General features: G+C 38.2%; 2 long non-coding RNA genes across 2 annotated transcripts in view; one reads left to right on the forward strand and one right to left on the reverse strand.

Annotated features, from left to right (window-relative positions):
• The window catches only part of LOC128929163 (uncharacterized), a 208,798-nt gene extending 197,159 nt beyond the window's left edge, over positions 1-11,639 (reverse strand). Inside the window, exons 1-2 of the long non-coding RNA XR_013522909.1 lie at positions 11,487-11,639; positions 6,856-6,940 (exon numbers count right to left, since the gene is read on the reverse strand). This is a non-coding gene — a long non-coding RNA (uncharacterized LOC128929163). The remainder of the gene's footprint in view (positions 1-6,855; positions 6,941-11,486) is intronic.
• Positions 1-24,676, forward strand: part of LOC144577995 (uncharacterized) — a 278,989-nt gene that overhangs the window by 112,745 nt on the left and 141,568 nt on the right. The window lies entirely within an intron of this gene.

The following is a 24,676-nucleotide window of genomic DNA, read 5'->3' on the forward strand; positions in this document are numbered from 1 at the left end:
AAACCCCAGGCCAAGACCAGTACAGGCTGCACAGCAGGAGGTGAGCAACAGGTGAGTGAGCATTTACACCTGAGCTCCTCCACCGGTTAGATCAGTGGTGGCATTAAATTCTCATAGGAGCAGGAACACTGTTGTGAACTGTGCATGCCAGGGATCTTGGTTGAGTGCTCCTTGTGAGAATCTAATGAGTGCCTGATGATCTCAGGTAAAACAGTTTCATCTCAAAACCATCCCCCCACCTCCGCCCTTAGAAAAAAATGCCTTCCATGAAACAGTTCCCTGGTGCTAACAGGGTTGGAGACCACGGTTCTAATCTATACTTTAATGATGGTTAACAGTTCAAGTTATCTGATTACTTACACACTGTTCTGGGAGGGTGTACTAAAAATGCCTAAATGTGGCCATATGACCTTTGTTAGAATATTTGCAAATCACTATAAACAAGTAGAAATAATTTTACTTGGAGAAATGTATGAAATTTTCTTTATGTGGATTTATTAAGAAGATTCTGAAGGCACTTGTGCTGTAATAAAAATCTCATAAGATCTCATTGGTAGCCTGTACCCTCAGACTACGGCTCTCAGTCTAGATTTTAAATTTGGTCTGTGTCTTTTCAATTAAAACAGGATTCTGATGGACCATAAAATTAGCATCGCCTGCCATTAAATATTGTTGTATCTGCCTAAATGAACTTCCCTGCAAATACCTTTTGGAGGGTTTATAAGGCAAACATCTGAAACTTTATTAGAATTATAAAAAGATGTTTTGTGATGGCTGATTATTTATATAAAAGCATTCTTATCAAAAATATTTTTATGAGAAGAAGAATAAAAGCTAAGAATTGAAATCTCACTAAAACAGGTTAGCTGATTAATGGAGATAGAATAGACTTTAAAACGTCACCTAAAAGTAATCTGAAGAAGTCATTAAATTTAAAAGACAAAAACAATAATTACCAAAGTCAAAATGACTTACTTTATTTTCCAGCAATAGCCGCGATAACATGTGAGTCAAACACTGTTCTGAGCATTTTATTTGTATTTTTACACATGATTTCCGTAACAAACCTATAGTTAATATTTATGCTGCTTTTCAAATTGAGCAAAAATTTGCATAAAGATAAACAGGTTATTGTAGTCATTGAATAGATTTAAAATTATGTTATGATTTTATGTCACATCTCAAATGTTTCCCACTGTTATTCTCTTAATTTTCATCATAATTATTTACATTGAAGGATAAGGAAATAATAACTCTCATCGATGGGTATTTCAATATTGTTTTATACTTCAGTTATCTCTAATCATTTTCTCTTCTTTCTAAATAATAGATGATGCATCAGTGACTATCTTAAGGAAACACATTTTTGTGCTTGCTTTTTCAATAAACTTAGTAACACAGTACCCCAAAAATGGCATGTGATTATAAGACAGAATACATAAATGTCTTTACAACTATTGCTGTACACTATTTAGTTGACTTTTAGACGTTTAAACCAATTTACAAATTCTTTTTTTTTTTTTTTTTTTTTTTTGAGACGGAGTTTTGCTCTTGTTACCCAGCCTGGAGTGCAATGGCGCGATCTCGGCTCACCTCAACCTCCGCCTCCTGGGTTCAGGCAATTCTCCTGCCTCAGCCTCCTGAGTAGCTGGGATTACAGGCACGTGCCACCATGCCCAGCTATTTTTTTTTTTTTTTTGTATTTTTAGTAGAGATGGGGTTTCACCATGTTAACCAGGATGGTCTCAATCTCTTGACCTTGTGATCCACCCGCCTCAGCCTCCCAAAGTGCTGGGATTACAGGCGTGAGCCACCACGCCCGGCCTACAAATTCTTAAATGACATCAATGCTTTTATTTTGCTTCATCTTCTAGAAATTGGTATTATAATTGTAGTAGTGTCTAATATTTACTGTATAAACAGGGTGTCTCAAGGTTGATTAAACATGCAATCCCTTGATTACTCAAACACAAGAATGTTGTTTTTCCAATTGTGTTTAGTATATTTTTCTCTTTTTATGTTAATTGACCTCTTTGTTTAACTTTTCAAAATTCATCTCCCTATATAGAAAAGTACATTAGGCAGTCTCCTTGTATTTGTCATTTACTTTCAAGAGTGAAACAAAAACAGTTTCATTTGACCTTTCCATTGGCAAAGATGCTATCTTCACTAAAACGTGATGACATATCATTTGACAGATAATGTGGATAGCTGGAGAGTAAAACTTGAGCATGTTTAGAACTTTCCTAAAATCTGGTGTTCTTCCTCTTAACTTATCCTATTGACTAGACTTAAAATGGCTAAAAGGAAAAATGATAAAGAAAAGTACTTTTTGAAACATCTGAAACAAAGCTATGTAAATAAACATTTCCCTTGAAATGAAATTTTTAAAAGACTGTAATTCCTCTGAAGTCTATAATGCAAATAGTACAGACATCAGCTTTAACCTATAATTGTTTACAGTGTTTACACGAAAACATAAATTGGTATGGCTCATGCCTATAATGCCAGCACTTTGGGAGGCCAAAGTGGGCGGATTGCTTGAGCCCAGCAGCTCAACACCAGCCTGGGCAATAGCACAAAACCCTGCCTATACAAAATTTTTTTAAAAATTAGCCAGATGTGGTGGTGCATGTCTGTAGTCCCAGTTACTCAGGAGGCTGAGGTGGGAGGAACACTTTAGCCCAGGAGGTCAGGCTGCAGTGAGACATGAGCATACCAGAGCACTCTTGCCTGGGTGACAGAGTGAGACCCTGTCTTGAAAAAAGAAAAGAAAGAAGAAAAAAAATAAATAAATAAAGACACAAGGAAAACCAAAGGAGAACAAACATCAGAAGGAAAGAGATGATAGTATGAGTATGATGAAAAAAAGATCTGAATTGTCAGGGAAATAATAAACCATTTATTTAAATTTTCCAAATTTATTCTATAGTAGTTATGGCTAAAGTGATCAGGCACTGTAAGGGAATTGATAAATAAAAAAATCTGAGCATGGAGCTTTGATTGAATTAGATTAGTCTATAATAAATATTAGTATGCTATTATTAAACATCTCCCTTTCTCTTGCTTATAATGCAAGGCACATGGTAAAAGCTGAAAGAATGTGCTGAAAGAGTGGAAATCTCTATAGCTTGTGTTTCTCCATCTGGATAAGAACACTATCCCTGAAAAATCCCATTCTCTGACTGATCCAGGCTGATGATGTATAGGACAGTTTTGCCATCAAGATATTTATTATATCCCTAAGTCTATCAAATCAATACCTTTTATTGAAGTGATTTACAGCTGAAAAATATAAATTTCCTGAATTTTTTTCTTTGGCATTATTTTGAAGGCAAAAGAGAACGAAATAAAGTAAGGACTCAATTATACACATTCATACTCCAGGAATTCAGGGTGGCAATGTCAGACAGAACCAAGCTAAAATCCCAACTTTCAATACCACCATTCTTAGTTAATTCTTTAGTTCTGAAAACTGCCTTGATTTTTCTGAGTCTATACCTTTTTCACATTAATAATGGCTAAGTACTGCATTGAATCTTTGGAAAAAGTGCAAATCAGTCCTCTTATAGAAATCTTCTAAAGACTTTAGCCTCTAAGAATAAAAGTGTCCCTTAATTATAATGTCACTTTCTCTTCACATGTTATTTATAAAGGTGGTATTAGTAGTAACGGTAGTGTGGTGGTACTGATGATAATAAGTCCAGTGTGTTTTCTGAGGGCAGTTCATTCCTGTGACTGAGAAGATGAATGGCATCGAAGAGTCCTTGACTAAATGTGAGACTTCCAATCCCTTGGGAAATAAATAAATCATAGGGATTTGTCCTCTCTCTTAACAAATAGAGAAACCAAGGAAGAGGCAGAGGCTTACCAAGGTTACACAAAGATATAATTTTTTTGGTAAGACCTAAAGTCCAGCTCTCCTGATTCCTTAGATGTACATGTGTACCCTTCAACATTTTTCTTTTCAATGGATACATATAGTACCTTAAATGATCCATATGTGAATATAACAAATATCTTATTTCACTTCATTAATCCTGGATGCTAAATATATGAACTTTTTTCCACTTTGACTGTGGAAGTCCATCTGTATTTGACTGGCTACTTAATGCTTTTAATGCTGGTGTAAAAATTAACACCAGCAATATGCCAATTAGCTAAAGTTAAATACAGGTAGACATTATGCAAGAACAAAGATCAAAGAATATTTTTTTTCTGTGATTAATCCATAAAGTATAGGCAGAATAGAAATGTAAATTTAAAATTCATGTTTGTTCTTCTGCTAAATTTTAAAGATATATTCATTCTGGTTAACATTTTTCTCTTCTCCCTATTTTGAAAAATAGAAATATAAAAAATCCCCTGCGTAATACATGCCAGTTCAGGAAATGCTAACATTTTAATATCTCTGTAGATAAAACCCCAACATACACCCACATATATTTTTAATTCTCATTAATAATTTTTCTTAAGCATTGTTTCTTTAAACAAGACTTAGTAAAAATCTCCACATTATTCTTTTTATAGGTTAATATTACTTTAGAAGTATATTTTTGAGATGCAAGTAGACGTTTTTCATCAAAAATGTTCAGAATTGTACCTGGAGATCACCAGTTGTTACACTGTGATAAAGCATATTTTGCTATGATTTAATTACATGACAAAAGAGATTTGAAATCAGAAAAAATAAAGACCTATTGATGTACTCATGTGATTCTTGTGTGTCTGACATTTTTCTCTTTAGACTATAATTCATACTCATTTACAAAATACAGAAAAGTATAAAATATAAAGACATTTACAATCATTTATCCAAAGAAAACCTTATTTTTATATGAATATAACATCTATTATTTTCTGGAGACAGAGATGATTATGTTTCTGTGTGAATTTGTGTGTGTTTGTGCATGCACATGTGTATGGAGATGTATACATATGTATATGTGCACATGTATAGATATGTATATGTACACACACACATATATAACTATAAACATATTTGTATCTATATGTGTTGGAATTTATATACAAAATTACTGATATATTTATTTATGACCATTTGTCCATTTCTTTAAATCCTCTTTGAAAACATGCTTTAAAAAGAACATACTTAGGGGGTACAAGTGCAATTTGTTACATAGATGTATTGATAGTGGTAAATTCTAGATTTTTCACGTATTCATGAACTGAAGAGTGTAAATGGTACACCGTAGATAATTTCTCATCCCTCACTCTTCTCCTAGTTCCCACTTTTTGGAGTCTCCAGTATCTATTATACCGCTCTCTTAGGTACATGTGTACACCTTGAAAACACACTTTTTTATGGCTGTGGAATATTCCATTGTTGGATAGATCTTATTTTTAATTATTCCTCATTAAAAGACATTTTGTCTTTTCTGGTGTTTCACTATTTAAATAACATTTGGAGTAATAATTCTGTAATAATTTTAAATAATTTCTTTTTGCTCCCATATAATGGATTTCTATATGTAGATTTATACCTCTTTTTAAGTAATTATTTTAAGGCTCTTGATACAAGTTGCCAAAATGTTTTCTATTAACCACATGAGCAGTGCATTCTCCAAATAGCAGCCAGAGTTTTAAAAAGGAAAACCATGTTGCTGGCTTAAATTCCATTCCGTGGATTTTCATTGCTCTCAGAAATAAATACAGACCATTCTTCCCTTAATTCATTATTTTTCAGTGATTCTGATATTCTGCATAAAAAAGCACAGAGAATGTGTATTTATTTTATTTTGCTTTTAGCACCCCCTCCAATAAATTTAAGCACATAATTTTATGTTTCTATTCTCTTCTCTTATGCTGTGTTCTGGAATCTACTCAATCACCAGGAAAAAAATACTGCTGATGCAACTACTGAAGGCTAATACATTAGCCATATAAGAAAAAAGAATAGATTTCACAAATATAAAGAGGTGATTTTCCTCTTAAAAGCGGTTTACCCATTATACACTCCATTTGCCCTTAATGTCTTTGTGGACTAGGTGGAAAGGAGGTCTGTACTTTTCCTATAATTATGTGCTGTGGTCAGGGAGAAAGTGAAATGCCCAAATAGATAATTTCCAAATCCATGCAATAGCCTTCTTATTGCATGTCTGGCCATGTCTTCTACATTTTAAATCTTCCACATCAGCTCTTCTCTCTTCATGAATTAGGCTTTACATGAATATTTGCATAATTTTGTAGTAAAAGTTCTTCAGCTGTCTTCTTAAATATAATCTTTTCAAAAAGGCTTTTTCTGACTATAATATTTAAGGTCAAAAACTTATTATTTTCCATTATATGTTCTAGTCTCATTCTTGTCCTTAACACTAGGACCCTCCAATATATTATGCAATTTAAATATTTATTATGATTACTTTATTGCTAGATACAACTTTCAAACTTATATCTTTTCTGTTCAATGAAGTATCTAAATATAAAGTATCTCATATTTCAGGCATATAATAGTTGTTCAATATACAGCTTGAAGGAATGAACAGATGAATTAATAGGCAATTAAAGAAATAGGCTTTCTTTAGGCCACTGTATCAGTCAGTTCTTTTTTCATTTTTAATTTAGGTTTGTTTTGTTTAAGTTTAATGTTAATCCATGCTGTGTTTTAATAAGAACAATACAGATTCTGTATCTGTGGCTCCAGTCAGATATCCAGTAGTACAAATGACCTTCAAGTTACACATACTGAGCAAAAGAGGCTGAGTGAGCGAAGGAGGGGAGGAGTGAGGGAACGAGGGAGGGGAGGGGAAAGGAGGAGAAACAAAGCAGTTCTCACATTTCTATAAAGAACTACCTGAGATCAATTTATAAAGAAAAGAGGTTTAATTGACTCACGGTTCTGCAGTGTGTACAGGAAGCTGGGGAGGCCTCAGGAAACTTATGGTGAAAGGTGAAGAAGAAGGAGGCATGTCTTGCACGGCTAAAATAGGAGAAAAGAAGTGAGAAGGGGGAGGTGCTGCACAATGTTAAACAACCAGATCTCCTGAAAACTCACTCACTATCAGAAGAATGACAAACGGGAAGTCCACCACCATGATACAACCATCTCCCACAAGGCCCCACCTCCAACACTGGGGATTATAATTTGACATGAGATTTGGGTGGGTACACAAATCCAAACCATATCAGCCACCCACCAGGAAATCACTAATACTTAATTATTGTGATATTCGGTATGATCCTGAAGACAAATCTGGAGTTGAATTTGTAATAATACTCCATGGCCTCTAAGAATAAAACTTCCTAGTTTTTATAGTCCAGTAAACCCTTAACTTATGGTGCCATCTGGTAAATTAAAAATGAAGAACTCTTGAGATGCAAACAGACTAGTAAAGAGGGCTTTTCTTCACAGGAAGGTAGTGGGAAGTAAAATGTATGATATATTCAATTTGACTTTCTATTTGATTTATTCATGCAGAACCTGACACTTTTGGACAAGCAAGAAAGCTGGTAGCATGAGTATCCATAAGTATTAAATATTATAAGATATTTTAGTTTGTGATCTCAAAAATAAAACATCTCCTCAATATAACATCCATGCATACACATGCATATACAAACATATACTGCATGCATGTAAATACATAGACTCTCCATGCCCAGGATTATTTCCCAAAATAATTGATAATAAACAGGCACACACAATTTATAGTTTTAATGGTTATTTTACCTGTAAGCAAAGATAACTTTCATTCAGCAATTGTTATATCAAGGTTGTAAAATATTTTTTATGTTGTTGTTAAGGCCAGGAAATTGTCTATTCTATAAATGACTGTCAACTGGCTTATGCTGACTACTTTGGAAATGTGGAGAAGATAAGTGCTGTGATTATCCTATGCCTCCACTAGCTCATGCAAATATTTATAATGTGTTAGTTGAAATATTGATCTTAGAGGCACTGCTGGTGAGTCTAACAAGGAAGTGAGTAGCATAAGAAAAAGCCTGTATCATCTTAGAAAATGTGTAAAATGTCCCAGATAGGATGTTGGTAGAAATATGAACATTAAAATCATTGTTGGTGAAGGATCCAAAGGAAATGGAAACTATTAGTGGAGAAAAGGTGACACTAATTAGATAGTGGCAAAAAGCTTAGCTGAATTGGCTTCTATAGTTATAACTTGAGAACTATAAAAAGGAGACTTTAGAACTTTTAAACAATGAACTTTAATATGTAACTAAGGAGATTTTTAAACAAAGTCTTCAAAATATTGTCTGGTTTCTTTTTGTTACTGAGGGAAATTGAAAAGGAAAAAAATAATTTGAAGGAAGAACTGTTAAACAAATCAAACTGGATCTTGATGGCTAGCATGAATTCTCAGCCCATAAACATCACAAAGTGGCTAAACTTAGTAGATTTATTGTCCGCAAAGCGTTCTGTGGAGAGAGGGCAGGCCATCCGTGTGGCTGGACAAACTTTTGCAAGTGCTGACAAGATTAGACATGCAGCTTATGTATCACCTCAAATGTTTCAATAGAATCAGAGTATACAGGAGAGTTGAGGAGTCTATGGAGAAGCTTATTCTCTAATGTTATGAAGTCACATAACACACACAGCGGACCAATGAGAGTTTCAAGAACATTTTCCAAGAAGAAGTAATGCTAGATTGAACTGACAGAGACTGGTGTGAGACAAAAAGAAAGAATACCTGACTAAAAAAATTGTGCAAGTAGTAGAACAGTTAATCTATTCAGCTGTAAATATGTACTACTATTCAAGAAAAAGGAAACATGTGAAGAGAGAGGACACTTAGGAACAGAGGATGGAGCACAGAGCACTAAAAGTTGAGCCATAGTTTCAATGGATGGAGCCTTGGATGACAGATGATTATTTTCAGTATTTGAATCCTAATGAAGTTTTCCCAGTTGGATTTCAAAATTTTACAGGTCCAATGACATTTTTCTTGCTTTTATTTTCTCTTTTTGGAAGAAGAGAATGTTATACTGTTACATTATGCCTTTCCTGTCATATTTTGGGTCTATATAACTTGTTTTCTAGTTTCACAGGTCCACAAATGTAAACTTTGCCCAGGGTAAATGATATTGATAGTCTCACTCATGCCTGATTTAGATTACTATAGATAATGACTTGGGACTTCTGAAATTCTTATATTTAGATGAGATTTTGGACTTTTAAGTTGATTTTGTAATCAGTTGAAACACTTGGAGACAACTGGACAAGATTAATGCATTTTGCATGTGGGATGGACATGAATCTCTGTGGGCCACAGTATGAAGTGTTGTAGAATAAATAATTGCTGGCAAAGATATCTAGATCCTAATCTCTGGAACTTGTTAATGTTAACATGAAAAGAAAGGAAATTTGTAAATATAAATAACAAGTATTTTGCAATGAAGATATTTATTCTGGATGTTTTGTGTAGTTTTTACCTTTAATCATAAGTGTCTGTATAAGAGGAAAACAGAGGGAGGGAGATTTAACTACAGAAAAGGTATAGGTGATGTGAACATGTTACATTGCTGGGCTAGAGATGAAGGAAATGACAATGGATCAAGGAATGTAAGAGATACCGCTCTAGATGTTGAAAGGAAAAAAAGGCAGATATTCTCTTAGTGCCTTAAAGAAAGTATAATCCTATTGATACCTTAGTTTCAGCCCAGTAAAATGCACTGTGGATTCTGATCTCACATACTATAGAAGACTAAAAATGTGTTGCTTTAAGCCACTAAGTTTGTGGTAATTTGTTACATCAGCAACAGGAAACTAATACATTTCCTGTTTCTACATTCTGATCATAGAGCAAATGTAAGAATCTAATCATTGCTATCGAGGAAGTTACAAAATATTTGAAGAGTTTATACATTAATATATGTATAACAAACAGGCCAAAAATTTGAAAGAGATGATAGGTGTTACACATAGAACTTGAAGATGATGACAGGTGTCGACAGCAAATATTTATTTAACATTTAACATATGGACATGCATTGCCTTATGTCATTTTACACAAAATATTCATAACAAATTTTCCAGAAAGACTCCAAATATCCTTACTGTTAAGGTGAAGGAAGTGAGCTAAGAGAGATTAACTTTGCAGGTCACCTAGCCGGTAAAAGAAGTTGAGATTTCAGTCTACATGTCTGCTTCCAGAGACAAAGCTACAAAATCTCATAACTTCTGCTAGGATCAAGAATGATCAAAAATAGCTTTCTGATTGGGGTAAAAACTCAGTAGGTCTTAACACTTGATATGATTTATGTAAGGCTGGATGCCTCATCAGGAGCCCGGACAGCCACCCAGCTCTGCACTCAGCATCCAGCTCTGCACTCAGCACTCTGTGCACCCAGCCCTCCAGTCGGAAATTCCGGCTGATGCAACCTTAACCAAATATTGCACCAAAAACCCACCTGCCAACCTGCCAACCCATAGCAGCCCAATCCTGCTCCCCCAGAGCGAATTACAGTGCCCTGCTGTTTCTCGATACTCATAGCCACAAAACCCCACACCCCAGGAAGTCAGCACGACTTCTCTGGCCCCCTTTCCGCAGACCATAAAACCTCGCCCAGGAGCTGAATAAACTGGCATTTTATTTTCTTATACTGGCCTCAGTTTCTTCATTTTAAACTTGGCAATAACCCTTACAAGTGGTGCCAAAACTGGGGAGGAGTTCAAGACCCCTCCTGGGGGAAACTGACCCCTCCACCTTAAGCCTAACCAGGGAGCTGCAGCCAAAACTCGGTAAGACTCCTATTACCCATAACCCCATCCTGTGTTTGCTCCGAGCCTTGTGGTACCCTGTCCATAATCGTGGCTGTGTCAGGGACCCCTTCCCGTCTAGAGCTGTGGGCTCTTGTGGAGACGTCCTGGTGCCCCTGCTCGCCTACCCTGGAAGACAGGTATATTGTGGAGACATCCCTATACTCCTGTCCTTCCCCATAATCTCCGGTACTCAGGTGTTGGGGTCCGGGACACTGTCCCTTATTCTTGACTACTCTGTGACAGAGAGTGGACTATGGGTAATCAGGGGTCCCGCCTAGACCCCAAGTTGCCATTGGGATGTCTAGTCCAAAATTTACCCAAGGTGGGCCTCTCCATAAAAAAGAAAAGGTGGCTTTTCCTCTTCACCCAGTATCCTCTAAACAACCAGTCCAAGTAGCCACTGGAATAAACTTTCAATCTTGGCATTCTAACCCATTTAGACAATCTCTGTCAAAGAAATGGTAAATGGTCAGAGGTTCCCTATGTTCAGGCCTTCTGGTATCTTTACTCCCATCCCACCCTCTGTTCCTCTTGCACCACCACTCAGGTGCTCCTGGCCAAATAAACTCCCTCAACGCCCTCGACCCCTCCATCATCCTCCTCCTTTTTTAACCCCAACCCACCCGAAGAACTCTCCTTTCCACCCACCCGGCCCACTAATCATCCACTCTATGTGGAACCTCAACCCTCTCCAGCTCCTCCTCTTCCTGGTTTCAACCTAGGCTCTCCTGTTAGTGCTCACACTCACTTGCACTGTGCTCCTAATGATGAAACCTCCCTTCTTTGCCCCCTGTGCAAGGTCACCGGAGTGGAAAGCGTTGTCTAAGTACATGTTCCTTTGTCCCTCTCTGATCTATCCACTATTGAGAAATGCCTAGGGTTATTTTCCACCAATCCTACTGCTTACACCAAAGAATTCCGCTACCTCACCCAGGCTTATGACCTCACCTGACATGATACCAATGTAATTCTGTCCTCCACCCTCCCTCCAGATGAGCGTGACCACATCCTTATGGTGGCTCAGGCTCATGCTTATCAGGTACATCTCACAGACAATCAGATACCAGTAGGTGCAGTGGCAGTCTCTGAGGCTGACCCTAATTGGAATTATCAAACTGGTCAAGATGGCCACCACCACCGAGACCAAATGCTATAGTGCCTCCTAGCGGACATGCAAAGCTCAGCCCAAAAGGTAGTTAATTATGGTAAGTTAAGGGAAATAACTCAGGGTCCTACTGAAAACCCCACTGCCTTCCTCGACCGATTAACTAATGCTATGATCCTTCATACATGGCTGGACATGGCCTCTTTACTGTGAGCTACAGTTCTAACGACACATTTCATCTCTCAGTCTGCAACTAACATTAAAAAGAAACTTAAAAAGGCTGAGGAGGGCCCCCAAACTGCCATACGAGACCTGGTAGACACGGCATTTAAAGTTTTTAATGGCCAAGAGGAAAAGGCTGAGGCTACCCTCCAGGCCCGTCTACAGCAAAAAGTAAGCCTCCAAACCCAAGCTCTTGTGACAGCCCTGAGGACAGCAGCCCACCAGGCACCGGGTAGAGGGGGTCCATCAAAACCCACCAAGAACTTCGGAGGCATTCCACCTGGGCCCTGTTTCAAGTGTGGTCAGGAGGGACACTTGACACATCAGTGTCCATGTCCCTGACCACCTACCAAGCCCTGCCCAGACTGCAAGCAGCTTGGACATTGGTGCAGTAATTGCCCGTCCCGGACTATAGGCCTATCCCCCGCACCTCTATGTGGAGGGTGGGCCGGTCCGCAGGAAGCAATCCTATCACTTGAACTTCTCGGCCTTCTGGACAACTGACGCAGCCTGGACTTGAAGACCCCCATCACCCTTGCCAAGCCCAGGGTAACACTGCAGGTAGCAGGTAAGTCCATTTCCTTCTTAGTGGACATGGGGGCTACTATTCTGTATTGCCTTCCTACTCAGGACCAAGCATACCTTCCCAGGTTTCAGTCATGGGAATTGATGGAAAGCCTTCCTGTCCTAATCAAACCCATCCTTTAGCCTGTGTCCTCCAGGGACACCCCTTTTCCCACTCTTTTTTAATTATATCCTTGTGCCCAGTCCCCCTTTTAGGATGAGACATTCTCCAGACTGTGGGAGCCACTCTCCAACTCACTGACCCCCTACACTCAAGCCCATCATACACTCACCTCCTACTGCCACTCCTAAGTGATGCCACATTCTGCCCTAACTCCTCACCTCAACCCCCTATCCCTCCTGATGTAGTTAATCCCCTGGTATGTGATACTTCCAAGCCTGTAGTGGCCAAACATCATACTCTAATTAAGATACTTCTCAAAGATCCTACCCAATTTCCCTCATGTCCTCAGTTCCCCATCTTGAAGACCCATCATCAAAGCCTGAAGCCTATCATCACCCACCTGCTAGCCCAGGAACTACTTATTCCCACTAGTTCCCCTTGTAACTCTCCTATCTTGCTGGTCTGAAAGTCATCTGGCGACTACCACCTGGTTCAGGACCCGCACCTTATCAATGAAGTGGTAGTACCCCTCCACCTTGTAGTCCCCAACCCCTACACTCTATTATCAAACATTCCCTCCACTATGTCTCATTTAACAGTTGCTGACCTCAAGGATGCCTTCTTTATCATTCCCCTTCACCGTGAGTCCTACTTTCTCTTTGTCTTCACCTGGACCAATCCTGACACCAACCTGTCACAACACCTTACCTGGACAGTCCTGCCTCAGAGGTTCCAAGACAGCCCTCACATTTTTAGAAAAGTCTTGGCAGCCAACCTTCGCTCCTGCCCCCTTCAACCCAGTCTCCTTCTCCAGTACATAGATGACCTATTACTTTGTAGCCCCTCCCTCTCCCTATCCCAACAGCATACTGCCACTCTCCTTAACTTTCTTAGATCTCAGGGATACTGAATATCTCCCTCCAAAGCACAGTTATCAGTCACCTCAGTGGTCTACTTAGGCATCTGCCTCACCCCCAAAACTAAAAGCCTAATAACAGATTGCCAGAAAGCACTTCTTTCACTGCAGCCCCTGGAGACTGCCAACCAGATTCTCTCCTTTTTAGGGTTTTTATGATTCTTCTGCCACTGGATACCTAATTTTGCCTCTCTAGTTAAACCTCTGTATGTGGCAGCTAAAGACACCCCCACGGGATCTCTCTCCCATCCTGAAGTTGTAAAATGGGCTTTTAAAACCCTCCAAACTGTTCTGTCCACCGCACCTCCACTTCATCTGCTGGACCTCAATCGCCCCTTTTGTCTGTTCACTGATGAGAAACAGGGCGTTGCTGTCGGGGTTCTAACCCAACCCCTGGGTCCTGTGTTCTGCCCTGTAGCCTACTTATAAAAGCAACTTGACCCCACGGTTAGGGAGTGGCAGCCTTGCCTGTGGGCCCTGGGAGAAGCAACAGAACTTACCAAGGAATCCCTAAAACTTACCCTGGGCCAGCCCATCTCAGTATTCTCTCCTCACCAGCTTACTGACCTCCTCTCCCACAAACATCTCACTTACCTAGGGCCCTCCCGTCTACAGGAGTTCCACCTGCTCTTCATTGAAAATCCTTTAGTCAGCCCTCACCCCACTTCCCCAATCAACCCAGCTACCTTGCTTCCCCTTCTATCCCTTCCCCCCTTCCCCAGCCCACTCCTGCCCTAAAATAATGGATGCACTTGCCAAACCTCGGGAGGGCCTAGCCGACCTTCCCCTACCTAACCCACACCTTACCTTCTATGACAGCTGACAGGCAGCGAAAGGCAGCCTATGCTGTAGTCACAGATTCAGCCACCCTCGAAGCACATTGCCTCTGTGACGGAAGAACCACATCACAAAAAGTGAAACTCATTGCCCTAACCCGAGCTCTTACACACTAGCACAGGTAAAACAAGCCAATATCTATACTGACTCAAAATATGCCTTTCTTATTACCCATTGCCACTCTGCCCTCCAACCTTTTACAGGCCTTATCATTGCCCAGGAAGGTTGCAGTCATACACTGCCGAGGACACCAGGCCCAGCATGATGCTGTCTCCCAGGGCAATGCGTGGGCAGATACGGCAGCAAGATCTTTAATGCCAAGTTGACCCCTACCCCAGTTCTCTTCCTTACCACAGCCACACAGCCTGTATACTCACCATCAGAAAAACAGGCCCTCATACTAAAAGGGGGAACAGAATCTAATCGGCGCTGGATCTTCCTGAGTAACAGAATCACCATTCCCCAGGAACAGTCGCCTAAAATTATTGCTGAAATCCACCAAGCCTTACATATAGGGCCTAAGGCGTTACACTGCTTTGTACAGCCCCTCTTTTTCTCACCAGGTCTGCAACAAACAATTGAGCAGGTACACAAGGCATGCATTACTTGCTCTAAGGTCTCGCCTCAGGGAAGCTTAACGCCACAGTTTCCTACCCACCAAACGCATAGCAACCTACCAGCCCAGACCTAGCAAATTGACTTCACTCATATGCCCACTCACAAAAAGCTCCACTACCTCCTAACCTTTGTAGATACCTTTTCAGGTTAAATTGAAGCCTCCCCCACCTCCCGGGAGATAGCAGACATGGTAGCCTCCCTTCTTACTCAAGAAATCATCCCTTGCTTCAGCCTACCTGCCACCATTCAGTCAGACAACAGTCCAGCATTTACAGCCCAAGTAGTCCAGCTAGTCACCAAGTCCCTCAACATCTCCTAGAAACTACACATCCCTTACTATCCTCAGTCATCGGGTAAAGTTGAATGGGCCCACGGCATCCTCAAATACCATTTGGCCAAACTTGCTATTGAAGTAAAACTCTCTTGGTCCACACTCCTACTTCTTGCCCTGGCACAGGTCCAGGCAACCCCATGGGGGCCAATGGGCCTTAGCCCCTTCGAACTGCTGTATGGCCAGTCTTTCCTAGTTTCCCATAATCTCCCTGTAAAACTGCCCCCACTAGCTTCCCATCTTCCCTTCCTCTCTCTTCTCTGACACCTGCTTAGGGAGCAAGCAGATCACACCCTCCCTGTTGTTCCAGGACCAGAAGACCCTCACCCAGCAACACCTCTCCAACCAGGTGACAGCATTCTCCTCCAAAATCTCAAACCAAGGTCTTTGCAGCCCAGGTAGTCAGGACCTCACATTGTTATCCTAACCACCCCCACAGCGGCCAAACTCCTAAGTCACACTCCATAGTACCATGTGTCCCACCTCAAACTGGCTCCCCAAAATGACTAGTAGAAATCCAAACCCCTGGACCCCACTTGCCTCCACCTCACCCATTGCCCCAACCCATCACCCCCTAACCCATCAGAGCCTCCTCCTGACAGTCCTTCTGATATCTCCTCTTGAAGCCAACTTATTTGTTTAGCGCTTCTACATCCAGGAATCCTGAGTTGAGAGTCCCACTACCAGGACTCACTACATTGCCCAAGCAGACTGCCAACCAGCCAGTTGCCAGTCAGCAGTAATAATTGTGATTCGACAAACAAAAACCAAAACTCTACAAATCAGGTTCTCTGCTCATGGTGTGTGCTTTCTCTGTGACCAATACCATGACTATTGCCATTAGTAGAACACCACCTATGAGGAGTGGCCATATAATTCTTGCACCATTCATGTAGCACAGGAAGTTTCCCATATCCAGGATTCTCAGGTAAACCAGCATGTTTTCACCTCCAACATACAAAATAAATTATTTCTTACCATCTGCGAGCCATAGGATGACCGCTAAGTAAAAGGGGTCAATGGAAAAATCTACAATTGGTAGAAAAACAGCCACCCCCAGGAAACATGGCTGATATTCCGGTCCTATACACGCATTGTCCCTGAAATAATAAAACAACTTAGCTCTGTGAGCCATACAATCCTGCAAAATGAAGTCACCCTAACTAACCAATTCAAACCCTCAGATAGCACCTCTCAACCTTCCTCTCAACCTTTCTCCTGGTTGACTCTAGTACAGCAGGGAGGCAACATGTTAAATTTAACCAAAGCCATGAATATCACCAACTGCTTTTTATGTGCCTCTCTCAGCAATTCCCCCTTGGCTGCAGTTCCCCTCAGGTCCGGGTTCAATCTGTCACAACCACCTACATGGCCCAGCACCACCTTAACAGATATCCCCTCATTCAAAGTACACTCTCAAAATTTCTCTCTCTACTATGAGACAGTCAGCAGTTCCGGACCCAACTGTAACACCACAGTAAAAGTAAAATCCTCCCTCTACACGCCACCAGGAGGATACTTCTGGTGTAATGGAACCTTAACTAAAGTTATTAATGCCTCCTTCCCTTTCCCTTGTATGCCTGTCACCTTGGTCCCGCAGTTAGAAGTATACAGACTGGTCGAAATTCTATCCCTACTTCCACCTTCCCCTAATCACTGAGACAGAGGAGCAGTCTTCCTCCCAATGGTCGTTAGTCTCTCTCTAGCATCCTCTCTGGTGGCAGCTGGGCTAGATAGCAGCGCCCTAGGCTACAGTGTCACCTCAGCCACTAAACTAGAAGAAAAGCTTCTCGTGGCTATCGAAGCATTGGCCACCTCCCTGGCCTCCCTCCAGCGACAAATCACATCACTGGCTCAGGTAACTCTCTAGAACTGACCGGCTCTTGATCTGCTAACAGCAGAAAAGGGAGGTACCTGTCTGTTTCTTCAAGAACAGTGCTGCTATTATATCAATGAAACAGGCCTTGTAGAGGAAAATGTCAATATTCTCTATCACCTCCAAGAAGACCTCCACAAGAAGCAAAATGCATCAGTCTTGCCTCTCAACTGGTAGCAATCCCCCATGCTTACCTGGCTGACCCCTATTATCACTCCCATTATTATTGTTTGCCTTCTGTTAATGTTAGCTCCTTTTTTTCCTCAGGTTTTTACAGGCCCACATAAGGGAAATTTCCAGGGTAGCCGTAAACCAGATGCTACTTCACCCCTATGTACGACTCCCAACCAAAGCACTGGCCAACTGACCCTCCTCCCCAACTATGCCCCTAATCAGCAAGAAGTAGCCAGATGATCGCGACGTCCTATATCATCAAAAAGGTCGGAATGTAAGGCCGGACGCCTCATCAAAAGCTCAGACAGCCACCCAGCTCTGCACTCAGCACCCAGTTGTGCACCCAGCCCTCCAGTGGGGAATTCTGGCTGATGTAACCCTAACCAAATATTGCACCAAAAAACCGGCCCGACAGCCCACCAACCAATAGCGGCCCAATCCCGCTCCCCCAGAGCCAATCAGAGTGCCCTGCTGTTGCTCCTTACTCATAGCCACAAATACCCCACACCCCAGGAAGTCAGCGTGACTTCTCTGGCCCTCTTTCCCCAGACCATAGAACTTCACCCAGGAGCTGAATAAACCGGCATTTAATTTTCTTATACTGCCCTCAGTTTCTTCATTTTAAACTCAGCAATAACCCTTACAATTTATATTTGAGGAAGAAGGAGGAAAAATAACAAGTCTGGACAGTAATATGGAAGCAGATTTTTCACCCCTTCATTTTAGCAGTAACCAGAGTATCTTCTTTTGGCTTTTATCTTCAAGCTTTAGCAAAGGAAGTGAATTTGAGGTTTATGTATACATATATTCATATTTCATGCTGCTAACCATGATTTGGAATGAGAACAAAATGAATTTGAAAGATATTAGACTCTGAGATGATCTTGATCATACCATCTGGATAATACTAAGGAGACTTGAGTCTGGAAGGAAATTTTTTTTCTCTATTCCTCATAGTATGAAAGTAAAGAGAAAAAATAATTTTATTCTGCCCAAAATTATGAGCCTCATTTCAGAGCCTAAAGGATTCATTATTATATAATGCCATCTGAATTGTCAACCTTGTGCATAACAGTTCCCAAGGCAGATAGAAATGTTGGTGAAGATACCCATGAAATAATTAGAGTTAATAATAAACACTTTTTTCGTAAGATACTATTGCAAAAAATAACAAAAGATGAGCTATAATAGAGCTATTTATTCTTCATAAAAGACAAGAAATGATAAAGTATCAAAAGCCAAAACTTGGCCCAATACTTTAGTGATTTGTTTCCATTTTTAACAAAAAGAAGAAAATTTCTCCAAATGGAACACTCACAAGGATTAGCAACCCACACCTCCTAACTCTGGTCTGTTCAGTAGTGGAAGATGAATTACTTCCTCAAGAGGGAAAAATGAATTGGGCTATTTGGCTTTAGCAAGTCTGTGGATCAAAATTTTAAAAACCAGAAATTGTGCCATGCCTGTAGTCCCAGCTACTTGGGATGCTGAGGCAGGAAGATCACTTAAGCCCAAGAGTTCCAGAATGCAATGAGCTATGATCACCTCACTGTATGCCAGCCTGGGCAACAAGGCAAGGCTCTGTCTCATATAAACAAAACAAAACGAAAACAAAACTTTGGAGGAAAAAAAGCACTTACTTTATCATTTTATTATCTGTCTCTGTATTTATTTGGCAATACAGGTAAGAAGCCAATTGAGATTAATATTAATTAAAGAATTAGGTGAAAATTGTGTGTCATGTGCAGTGGTTAATTGTGCCTCCAATCACAGATAAACATACATTCATAAACACTGAAACACCTTTCTGGAATTATTGAGGGCAGAAAAATTTTAGTAGTATTTATTTAGTGTAGCCTAACATATTTGCATATGTTTATTTTGTGTATATCTGTTAAATATGCATTGAAAAAAACATTTTTCTCTGAAAAAATTGTGAATCCATATGTAAGAAATAGTTGTGATTTTCTCAGGCAGAGATGTCTCAGATTCCAGCAAAGAAGAAAATTTGGTTAGAAGAGTTGCAAGCTTCACCAACCCAGCCAATGAGTCTTGCTTCTCAGTTTTTCTATTAAAACTTGGATATTATCTGCAGCTCTTATGCTATTGAGTTATAGCACTGTGTTCTTGGCTTTTATGCTACAGAACTGTATTCCTGCTATTGAGCTGAAACATCTATGATCTTTGTTTTAATCAAAATGATAAATTCCACTGAGTTTACCACCCAGCCTAGCAACACACATTTGGCTGTCTGCCAAGAAATGAGATGCTAGAATCACTTTTTTCTTCCATCAGGTGTGAGAGACCCTGACAGTTTTAGAATATTCTAGAAAGCTAATGTGATACTACTTTGCAAATCCTACACACTAATGTGAAGATCTGTTTAAGAGAGATGTGACATTTTCTAGACATTGAAGATGCCATAATGAGAAAGGCTTCAAAATCCTTAATTTAATAAAGTTTAATCAGATAGGAAATTTCAGGTAATAATAAGTGATTCCACAAATAATAATTTAAATAAAATTTGACTGAATTATTTAGGTCAAAACATGGTCACCATCTTATGATGTTTTCTTTGGTTTTTCACTTTTCCCAATGTGCCTAGCATAGGTCTGGTCACTTGGTAGGCATCATGGAAAGCTTATCATTTAAGAATTTCTTCACAAACTTTATTGACTCTGATTACATATGTATATATATATATGTGTGCATGTATGTATAGACACATATACACATGCATACATTATCCATATATAAATATAAATAACTTTTAATTTATTATAATACAAATTGTTTATCACAATAATCTCTATTAAATATTTACTCAGTAGTTATATACACATGGGAATCTCAATACATATTAATGGCATAATGGTTTTCTAGGAATTAAACATGCTGTAAACATCAGCTAGGTTAGATAGTTATCAAAACGGATTAATCTCTAATTGACTTGATGTTGTGCCTAGAGGACAGGCCTGAGGAAGATACTAAGCCACATTCATAACTAGCAAGAAGGTTTATTGGGAAATATCAGTGATGGTTAACTTGGAAATTAGACTGAGGCTTGTGACTGGTTTATCAATTATTTGAAATCTAATGCTTTTAAATATATTGAGCAATAATTTTCTCTGATATGTTTTATCTAATTAAATATGCCTTTCATTCTTTATTAAATAAAATTTTATTTTAATGTACTATATAATATGTATATAATAATACACGTATTATAGCATAAAGCAATAGTTTGAAAACAGAAAGTAATTTTACTGTTGGAATTGACTGCCTAAGAAAACATAAAACAGAGAATTATTAAAGATCAATAGGTTAGACAATATAAAAATAAAAATAATAAACAATTATGCAGAATTTTACAATTTAAAAATAGACAAGAAAAATACTTCAAATATAATAATATTTAAAATATATAAAGAACTCTTGAATGAAAATTAATTTTCCAAGAGCAAAAAGTACAAATGATATGATCTGATAAGGTAATATTATTCCTCATAATAAGATTAGAAAGAGAAAGAAAATATCCAGTGTTGCTTAGAATATAGTGAATAAGGCCCTTTAAATTCTAGGTCAGTAAATATCTATAATTATCCTCCTTCCTGGAGGATAATTAAATTTAATTCAATTTAAGTCAAAATTAAAATAAAAAGTGCACATGTCACCTGAATTAATAAACTTCTGGCCATCTTTCCTAAAGATATATTTCTAGATACATAAATGTATAGTAAAGAGGAATATTCTTTGCAGCTTCATTTTACTTTAAAAAATTAAAAATACAGTGAAAGTCCATCAGTAGATTACAAGTAAAATCAATTTAAGGGCTTCAATACTATGGAGTATTCCATGTAACCAACAGAAAAAATGATGGGCAGTGATGGATTTGCTAATTAATTTTATTGTGGTAATCATCACATCATGTATTAATGCATATCTATCCAATCATATTTTATACCTCAAATATATACAATCTTTATTTGTGTATTAAATAGTTTTTTAAAAATATGAACATTGCACCTACTGACTTAGGATGACTGTTAGAATATAATTTTAAATAGTAATTTAAAAATATTGTAACATGGTTTCACTGATGTATTATTTATGTGCACACAAATGAATATGTAAATACACAGCAAATGGACAAGAAAGGTTAAAAAAAAAACTGTTAACCATAGTTGTTTCTGGGACACTATATTAGAGAAGAGTAGATAGCCACCAAAACCATTCTCCCTTTCTTTGGCCACGCAAATGGAAACAAACTCCCAGACCCTCTTGCAGATAGTATGGCAGAGCTGTATACTAACTTTTTCTTCAAAGGAATGAATGAGACACCCTGTCCTTTCCAGCCCTGTCCAACATAATTCACATTTCTCCATGTTCTTTCTTCATCTGCAGCAAAAGACCCTATGGAGAGTAGTGCTCCAGATGAATTGAATTACAGCCATGAGTCACCAATTAGCATAGAAATCTCTAATGAATAGGACAGTTGTGCCTAAACTGCTTTAGTAGTTAGAAAGAAATTTCTACTTAAAGTCATTAAAATTTTTTACATACATTTGTTATAACACTACCCTATATAATGCTGATAGAGAATGAGAATTGTATATAGGAGGTGAGATGAGTTATGGGAGAATTTTATGTTGTATTCCGACTATTGTAACTTCTAATATATAAGTAATAATATACATTTTGATTATTTTATACTCTGATATGCCTATCAAACTTCTATTAAAACATCTTTTGTTTACACAGGGTAGTTTGAGATTCTTTGTATGTACCTGAAAGTTCTGTATGAATATGTTTAGATTAATGCACGCGCCTAGATAAAGAGTACCAAAATCTAGACTAAAAAGTCTCAGTAATATCATTAAAGTTGTAAAACAATGAAAGAGAAAAATGCACACCAACTTGTTAATAACTGTATTGTTTACCTAAAAAACATTTTAAAAAGTTAGAATTTTAGTTCAATTTAAACTAATGGAGTAATGTACTTTATTAATATTTTTGGAATATTATAAAGCAAAATGCACACATACTTGTTGTTTATAAATTTAAATTTGTAAGCATGTATTGAGGACTCAACATGAGTGCCAACTGGTGTATCAAAAAGAAAACAGATTGCCTATATTGTAGTTATAACTTTGTGACCTTCGGTTTCTTCATCTGTAGAATGGAAATAATGTCTTTCCTATTCAAAGACTCATCTGCCACTACCAAATTAAATACTTCCCACATTCTAGTCATGATAACTGATGATAAGCTTTATTAAAGTCTAAGGCTATGCTTCATTGCCTTCTTATAAATGGCAACAGCTCCAGATCTACACTCTCAACTATCATCTTTCATTACCCCAAATGCTGTTCCCAGCTCCTCAATCAAAGCATATCTTCTCACATCTCCATATTTTTATTCTTTGCACTAGTTTTGCCTATAAATATTCCTGTATCCTTTTCTAGTGTAAAAAAAAAATTCCCAAATCTTCACCATTTGTCACTCTTTAGTGACCTTGTACTCTGTGTGAACAGCGCTTTTTATAGTAAATCTCAAATGCTTTTCCTTTTCTTTCCTAAATTCCCAGAACAATTTAAGAGAATAAATATTCATAAAAGTTAAGAATTTTAGCAGGAATTCATGGTTGACATGTGGCAGAACTGGGATTATAGCCCAAATTTGTGTAACTCCAAAAATCTTGTTCTTTCCACTGCAGAGGTTGGGGGTAAGAAAGAACATTAAAAAGTTCAATAAATATTGTAACTTTCAGAGATAATAAATGCTCAGAAACAAATAAAGCAGACAATTGATCCTGCTGATAAAGAGACTGGTCATAGGTTAGGCAGTTTGGTTAGGGAAGGTGACTCTGTTCAGATGTTATTTGAACCTTACATGTGAGAAATGAAGGAGCGAGACATAAAAGGGCTAAAGGGCAGGTACTGAGGGCATTGGGATAAATGAGTTAGTCATATTTCAAACATCGTAAAACTGGTTTCAGGCTAGTAAGGCTAGACCAGAATGAGCAAAGAGAAAAGTTTCGTGATTTCAGATTGGAGAAAAAGGCAGTCATTGATTCACAACTGATCTTGCTGGAACTTTCGACTATTTGAATCTTAAAGAAAGGAAATCTGATTTTTCCCTTCATATACTACTCTTATGCTAGTGTGAAAAAAACCTTGAGTAGGCAAGAACAATACCAAGGACATGAATCAGAAACTAAATTTATTAGTCTAAGTGGTGGTTGATATGGCCTTGCTTGAGTTTGGTAATGGTGGACATAAGAGATCGGAATAAGAAATATTTTCACAGCAGAAATAAGCTGACTTGTCGATGACTTGGACAGAGAATGCTCAGCAATTCAGGTAGTAGTGTTGACATTAACATATGAAAGATAAATTATTGATTATTTTTGTTGGATAGTGGCAGTGATAAATTTTGCTTCGAAGATGTTAAAATACATAGTAAAATAGCTTATGCAATACTATTATCTCTGCTTCTATTAATTTATTTTTCAATAACAATCTGCTGAGACACAAATATTTAATTAACGATATTGTGTGTTTCTTTTTGTATATCTTCGAAAAGTCAAATTTTATGTATTATCATCTGGGCAGGTTGCTCTCTGCTTTAAAAGAAGGCCTTGGGGACCCTGAGCTTTCAAGCTCTTTCCCCAGAGTGTTAATATGCCTTTTGTCCCACTCCTATTTCTTATTTTTTATAAATAATAAGTTCCATATCATTTATCTATTAATAAAAATGCACTGCAACACAAATATTAAAAGCTAAAATTGTTATATGGTTATATAGATTAATTAAATTAATAAATATGGGTAATATTTCCATTTTAGATAGTAATAATTTATAGATATCATCACAGGATAGAAATGTGGATTAGGAACACAGATGGAAATGAATCGAACATAGTATAAAATCTATAATCAAGTGAGGAATTCATCTGAGAGACTCAGCTAAGTAAGGTGACGGCTGCGTAGGCCAGATATATTTAGAATAAGCAGAAGTAGAAGATTTTGGTTAAGAGAAGATGAGATATACAGATTATTAGCAAAGGTTGGTAGAGATGATGGATATTAAGTTGCTTGAAATGTTTTAAATTTTAGTAGTACTTAATTCTTTCAATTTGTGTTCCTATAGGAAAGCACATGTGAAAAAA

The sequence above is a fragment of the Callithrix jacchus genome, chromosome 10 (assembly GCF_049354715.1).
Source record: "Callithrix jacchus isolate 240 chromosome 10, calJac240_pri, whole genome shotgun sequence".
Taxonomy (NCBI): domain Eukaryota; kingdom Metazoa; phylum Chordata; class Mammalia; order Primates; family Cebidae; genus Callithrix; species Callithrix jacchus.